This window comes from Heptranchias perlo, chromosome 31, assembly GCF_035084215.1.
Source record: "Heptranchias perlo isolate sHepPer1 chromosome 31, sHepPer1.hap1, whole genome shotgun sequence".
In the NCBI taxonomy this organism is placed as follows: domain Eukaryota; kingdom Metazoa; phylum Chordata; class Chondrichthyes; order Hexanchiformes; family Hexanchidae; genus Heptranchias; species Heptranchias perlo.
This window is the reverse complement of record NC_090355.1, coordinates 30,486,147-30,493,338: the sequence shown is the minus strand read 5'-3', so window position 1 is coordinate 30,493,338 and position 7,192 is coordinate 30,486,147. Positions and strand designations below refer to the sequence as shown.

At 43.7% G+C, this 7,192-nt stretch overlaps 1 pseudogene; it reads left to right on the top strand.

Moving 5' to 3' along the window:
• Positions 1–4,047: 4,047 nt before the first annotated feature.
• On the top strand, positions 4,048–4,114 carry LOC137300762 (U4 spliceosomal RNA; annotated as a pseudogene).
• Positions 4,115–7,192: the final 3,078 nt, after the last annotated feature.

Genomic DNA, 7,192 nt, shown 5'->3' with positions numbered 1-7,192 from the left:
GCAAACTACTGCCCCGTCTCCAACCTCCCTTTCCTCTCCAAAGTCCTTGAACGTGTTGTCGCCTTCCAAGTCCGTGCCCATCTTTCCCGCAACTCCACGTGTGAATCCCTCCAATCAGGTTTCCGCCCCGCCACAGTACTAAAGCGGCCCTTATCAAAGTCACAAATGACATCCTACATGACTGACGATGGTAAACTATCCCTCCTCATCCTTCTCAGCCTGTCTGGAGCCTTTGACATGGTTGACCACACCATCCTCCTTCCAATGCCTCACCTCCGTTGTCCAGCTGCATGGGACTGTGCTCGTCTGGTTCCATTCTTATCTATTCAGTCGCAGCCAGAGAATCACCTGCAATGGCTTATCTTCCCCCTCCCACACCATTACCTCTGGAGTCCCCAAGGATCTTTTCTTGGCCCCCTCCCATTTCTCATCTACATGCTGCCCCTCGACGACATCATCCGAAAACACAATGTCAGATTCCACATGTACTCTGACAACACCCAGCTCTACCTCACAACCAGCTCCCTCAGCCCCTCCACTCTCTCTCATTTGTCACACTACTGGATGAGCAAAAATCTCCTCCAACTAAATAGTGGGAAGACCAAAGCCATTGTTTTTGGTCCCCATCGCAAACTCCGTTCCCTAGCCACCGACTCCATCCCTCTCCCTGGCCACTGTCAGAGGCTGAAGCAGACCATTCACAACCTTGGGGTCCCACTTGACCCGGAGATGAGCTTCTGAGCGCACATCGACTCCATTACCAAGACTGTCTACTTCCACCTCCGTAACATCGCCAGTCTCTGCCCCGCCTCAGCTCACCTGCTGCTGAAACCCTCATCCATGCCTTTGTTACCTCTAGACTTGACTATTCCAATGCTCTCCTGGCAGGCCTCCCATCTTCCATCCTTCATAAACCTGAGCTCATCCAAAACTGTTGCCCATATCGTAACTTGCTCCAAGTCCCGTTCTCCCATCACTCCTGTGCTCACTGACCTACATTGGCTGCTGGTCTGGGAATGCCTTGATTTTAAAATTCTCATCCTTGTTTTCAAATCCCTCCATGGCCCGTCCCTCCCTCTCTGTAACCTCCTCCCCTCTACAACCTTCCAAGATCTCTGTGCTCCTCCAATTCTTGCCTCTTGTGCATCCCAATTTTAATCGCTCACCTTTGGCAGTCAGCTGCCTCAGCCCTAAGCTCTGGAATTCCCTCCCTAAACCTCTCCGCCTCTCTATCTTTCCTCCTTTAAGATGCTCCTTATAACCTACCTCTGTCACCTGTCCTAATACCTCCTTATGTGGCCCGGTGTCAAATTTTGTTTGATAACAATCCTGTGAAACGCCTGAGGACGTTTTACTACATGAAAGGCGCCAAATAAATGCAAGTTGTTACTGTTGTTGTACCTGTTGAAATTAATACAATTGCCCTCCCTATTCCCTGATAACTGAAAAGGGGGGGGGGGGGGAAAAGAAATCCTCCAGTGTTCCTTCTCCCGATTACTATCCAGTGATCCATGCTGAGTAATACGTGTGGGCTGAGGTCAGGTGAGGAACGGATCAGAGTTGATTGGGATCACCATCCCATCCCCTTCCCTGTGGTTTAACAGCCTACTGATACTCATTGTCTAAGTTCATGTATGAAGAATAGCAAGCATTACTGGCACCTGTGGAACCATACCCCAGCATGAATTTAAAAGATTTACATTTATATAGCACCTTTCACAACCTCAGGACGTCCCAAAGTACTTTACAGCCAATTAAATACTTTTGAAGTGTAGTCACTGTTGTAATATAGGAAACGTGTCAGCCAATTTGCACATAGTAAGGCCCCACAAACAGCAATGTGATAATGACCAGATAATCTGTTTTAGTGCTGTTGGTTGAAGGATAAATAACGGCCAGGACACTGGGGAGAACTCCCCTGCTCTTCTTCAACATAGTGCTGTGGGATATTTTACGTCCACCTGAGAGGGCAGGGCAGACAGGTTTAACGCCTGATCCGAAAGATGGCAACTCTAACAGTGCAGCGTTCGCTCAGTACTGGACTGAAGTGTCCGCTTAGATTTCGTGCTCAAGTCTCTGCAGTGGGATTTAAACCCACAACTCAGGAGACGAGAGTGCTAGTGCCTTCAGCTGAGGAAAGAAAAAAAAACTGGGCACAAATTTAGGGAGGAAATTGATTCCAAGAAAATATTGTCTTAAAAGTTTCAATTTAGGCCAAATGCAGCCAATTAAATTTGCCACCATTCAGAGAAGTTAACATTAGATGCCTCCCTAATTATATATTTTCGTCCCTTGAACATGTTATAGAGGGACGTCTGCTACTCATGCTGAAAATTTTGCTTCGATCACATAGTGGTTGGGATTTTCCACTTTTGCACACACTGGCCCACCATTTTCCGCCCACTAACCTTAATGAATGGAAAATCGTGAACGGGCAGAAAGCCCCAAGTACTCTTTCAATAGCTGTCAGAATCTGTAATGGTGCAACGTATTCGTTTTTCCTTGCAATCTGGAGTGGTTCTGAATTGCGTTAGTGGTAACCTTATTTTGGGGTGGATGGGATATTTATGATCCTTGACAATCTAGTGATTAATGTACCAGCAGGTTTCATTATACATTACTTAATGCAGAAAACAGAATGTTGAGGGGTGACCTGGTAGAGGTTTATAAAATTGTCAAGAGGTTTGATAGAGTAGATGTACTACAATTTCAAAATTTGCAGACGACACCAAATTGGGGAGTGTAGTTAATACAAAAGGAGGAATGCATCAAAATGCAAGAGGACATTAACAAACTCATGGCTAAGGTCAGAGCGTGTGGAATCAGGAGACAGGTAGCAGAATGGATAGCAAGTTCGTTACAAAAAGGAAAAGAGAGAGTATAGTTTAAGGGTAACTACTCAGACAGGCAAAAGGTGATGGACAAAACCAAATTGGGGGGTACAGTTAATACAAAGGAAAAATGTGTCAAAATGCAAGAGGCCATTAATAAACCTGCAGAATGGGCATGTAATTGGTCAATATTTCTTATGTTTCTTATGAATTTCAAATAGATAATTGTGAGGTGGTGCATTTTGGTAAGAAGAATAAAGGAGGCCACACATTGCTTGGATAAATGGGATAGAGGAGCAAAGGGATCTGGGGGTACAGATACACAAATCACTAAATGCAGCGACGCAGGTTAATAAGGCCATAAAAAAAGGCAAATCAAGCACTAGGGTTCATTTCTGGAGGGACAGAATTGAAAAGCAAAGAAGTTATGTTAGACTTGTATAGAACCGTGGTTAGACCACACTTGGAATATTGTGCATAGTTCTGGTCTCCATATTATAGAAAGGATATACTGGCATTGGAGATGGTGCCAAAAAGATTCACAAGGATGATACCAGAACTAAGAGGATATCCTTATCAGGAAAGTCTGAGCTGGCTGGGGGTCTTTTCTACAGAAAAAAGAGAAGTCTGAGAGGTGACCTGATAGAGGTCTTTAAGATAATGAAAGGGTTTGATAGGGTAGACGTGGAGAAAAAGTTTCCACTTGTGGGGAGTCCAAAACTAGAGGTCATAAATGTGAAATAGTTGCTAATAAATTCAATAAGGAATTCAGGAGAAACTTCTTTACCCAAAGAGTGGTAAGAATGTGGAATGTCCTACCACATTTAAGGGGAAGCTAGATAAGCACATGAGCGAGAAAGGAATAGAAGGGTATGCTGATAGGGTTAGATGAAGGAGGGAGGAGGCTCGAGTGCAGCATAAATACTGGCACAGACCAGTTGGGTCCAATGGCCTGTTTCTGTGCTGCAGTTTCGATGCAATTTGATGAGAAATGACTCCACTTGTGGGGGGAGTCCAAAACTAGGGGTCATAAATATAAGATGGTCACTAATAAATCCAATAAGGAATTCAGGAGAAACTTCTTTACCCAGAGAATGGTTAGAATGTGGAACTTCTACCACATGGAGTAGTTGAGGTGAATAGCATAGATGCATTTAAGTGGGAGCTAGACAAGTACATGAGGGAGAGAGGAATAGCAGAATATACTGATATGGTTAGCTTTGCGCAGTGGCAGTATCGTAGCCGATGAGGTTTACCCGAGGCGCGATTATTGCTTAGATGAAGAAGAGTGGGAGGAGGTTCCTGTGGAGCATTAACACTGGCATAGACCAGTTGGGCTGAATGGCCTGTATCTGTGCTGTAAATTCTTTGTAATATGTATGTAATGGATACAGATGGAAATGTCCCAGCAATAGTGCCTGTGCTACTGGAATTTAGGTTATATGAAGGGCAGGAGGCCACGAATGAATAGTGGAGACTTGGAGATGAATATTCTGGAGATTTGGACCAGTACGTTTAGGCATCAGGAAGTACTTTCAGGTTTTTTTCCTTTAGGAGATGTAATACTTGGGGTACAGTGCCTGATGGGATACATAGCACGTGAGTTTGTGGTAGGAATGGGTTTGATGCGCCGAACAGCATTTGTTTGTTCAAACATCTTGATTGGCAAATACATTGACAAGTAAAAACCCCACACATAGCAATGCTGATTTCAAAGTCAGGATAACATGCAATCAAATTTAACTAATGTTTGTCAAAGTGTAACAACAAACTTGATGAAAAGTCTTGGCAGAGAGTTTCAAAAGTGAATGAGAATTCCCCTTCTGATAAGGCTCACCAAAAGCATTCTGCCCTTTTATTCCCCCAATTCCCATTATAAAGCTAGGCTCTCCCTCCATATGTGCACGCACATCACTGTCGCCCCTCCTCCCCAAACCGTAGCTGTTATTATTGCTTAACTTTTGTTGCATTATGCCTCCCAAAGGTGATAAATGCACATTGAGATACAAAAGAATTGGCTCCCCCTTTTAGCTGCTTGATTAATTCAACAGATCAAGTGACTACCCTTAGAAATGAATCAGTGCTGTAAAGTACAAGTCTGAAGCTGCCATGCTGAAACTGAATAGTCCTTGGGTCAGCTCACACCTGCAGCACTGGCTTCAGTTTTGTTCACCAAAGCACAAGGCAAACACTGGGGGCAGTGCATAAGTCTTATCATATTCCTCCAACATTGGAAAACGAGGATAGACTGGAAAAACTCAGACCCTTCAGCTTTGAAAGAGGTAAGATTGAATGTAAAATGATTATGTGACATGGCAAAAGAACATTCTGCACCATTGCAATGTTTTGTTCTTCCTCCCCACAGGTCCGCAACAATCGGAGGAGAAAGGGACTACAGTGGGCACTGAGGCAGAGACTGAGTGGGAGGAGGAGGAAGAGAAGGCTGCATACCCTGGGGGTGAGGGGAGAACACATTCTGGTGGCTATTATCGCTCGAATACATGATCCACCTGGTCGAGGGACTTCCGGGTTGGGATCTTCCAGTTTGAGGATCAGTCCTTCCTGCAGGGCAAAACAGTGCAGCAGACCACTACAACATTCGTCACTTTGCTAGGAAAATAACTGGAGGAAACTTTATTTTTTCAAGCAATTTCTACTTTGCTTTGTTTTTGATGGCAGCGTTAGATTTTGTTTCACAGTCATAGATTTATTATTATTGACTGAGAGGATAGTTTTTGAGTTTGGGCGTTGAAGAATGGATTGTGTTTTATGCTGCCCCAATTTAATAGCAATGGGGAAAAGAAAACTCATACTCCCAGATTCATGCACTGACCAGTGCATGTCCCTGATGTTTTGCAGGCTTTTTACTCGAATAATTTAGCGTAAATGGAACTGAACATTGCAGGCGGCAAACAAGTGGGGTTCCCCCCACCCAGGGAGACAGGGGAAGAACTTGGGTGATTATACCAGCTCTCTAAATAGTTGTGGCACCGGCTTTAAAGCAGAAAAGCGCAGGTGTCTCACAGTTTACAGACTTGCTTGTTTTAACATGCATTGCAAAACTTTCCCCCAAGGCTGGTTTAAATCTTCCTTTGTTATATTCTACCAAAGGATTTATGGCGAGGACAGGATCAGGCTAGGATGAGATGGTCGGAAAGTCAAATAGGCTGCTGACATTCATTTCCAGACTCTTCCCCTTTCCTTTCCTTTCCTTTCCCCTCCCCTCCCTGCCCCCACCCCTCCGCCGCCCAAAGAATGAAACCACTAGAATGAATGGCGATGCAACTGTACCACAGTATGAGTCACTGCCTCCAGGGAGGTGGGGTAAGAAGGGAAATTTGGATGTGAAAAAAAAATTAAATCATGACAAATTAACATGCAAAATGCATTAATTTCTTTTATCTGATCAAGTGAGAGTTTCAAGCTGGGTGTTATCAATCAGGGTGTTTATTAAACATTTGAGAGAATTATAAAAGGGGTCATTTAAGTTACTTTCTAAGGTACTTCGTTAGATTCTCATAGCAGGGAGAAAATATTGATGGAAGTAACAGATGGCCTGATGACTCATCAGTGCTCAACTAGTTGCATTACATGACAATACTTTATGTTGCATTTATCACTGGGGCATCAGGAGTGCCTCCTTACCCCTGCACCAGGTCCAACAATGCACTGTAATGTTTACAAAAAGGTTATTTTGGCAAAGGGGTTTGGTACCGGATCATGACCTCTACACTTATTCACCAAATTGCAATATAGTGTATCCATTCTGCAACCAATTGGCTTCTTTTTTGTGAATGCGAAAGTTGAACCAAAAAGCATGGTCGTTGGCAACTACAGACATGTTGCGTATACACCAGGTACAAAATTTTAATTATGTGGGTATATTTTACTTTCTTTATATTTTTGAAAATCTATCAATATCACAGTTCAAAAGAGATGGTGAAATGCATGCATTTTCCATGTACATAACTGCAGTGCAAAAAACTGCATGTCACCATCAGGAGACACTGGAAAAGATAAAAAGTACATAAATACCATCCTCATGGTGGTACCTCAGGAAAGTAAGCACCTCTGTAAACTAGTAAGGGAACAGATGACAGCATGTCGAAACCAACATAGAAACTGGGCCGAGAACAGTAGTCCAAACTAATCATGCTTTATTGGAGACCTTCAAACCTAACTTTGTTATCCTATGTTTCATACAGACATCAGTGCCCTCTCCCTGGAACGCTCCCCTCCTGCAGTGTTATAAACTTCATAGGGTTCTCAGTGAGGAGGAAAATCCAGGGGCGGGGGGGGGGGGGTTGCCACTCATGACCAGAAAGTGAACGATCATTCAATTATTGAAGCTGTATTCTATT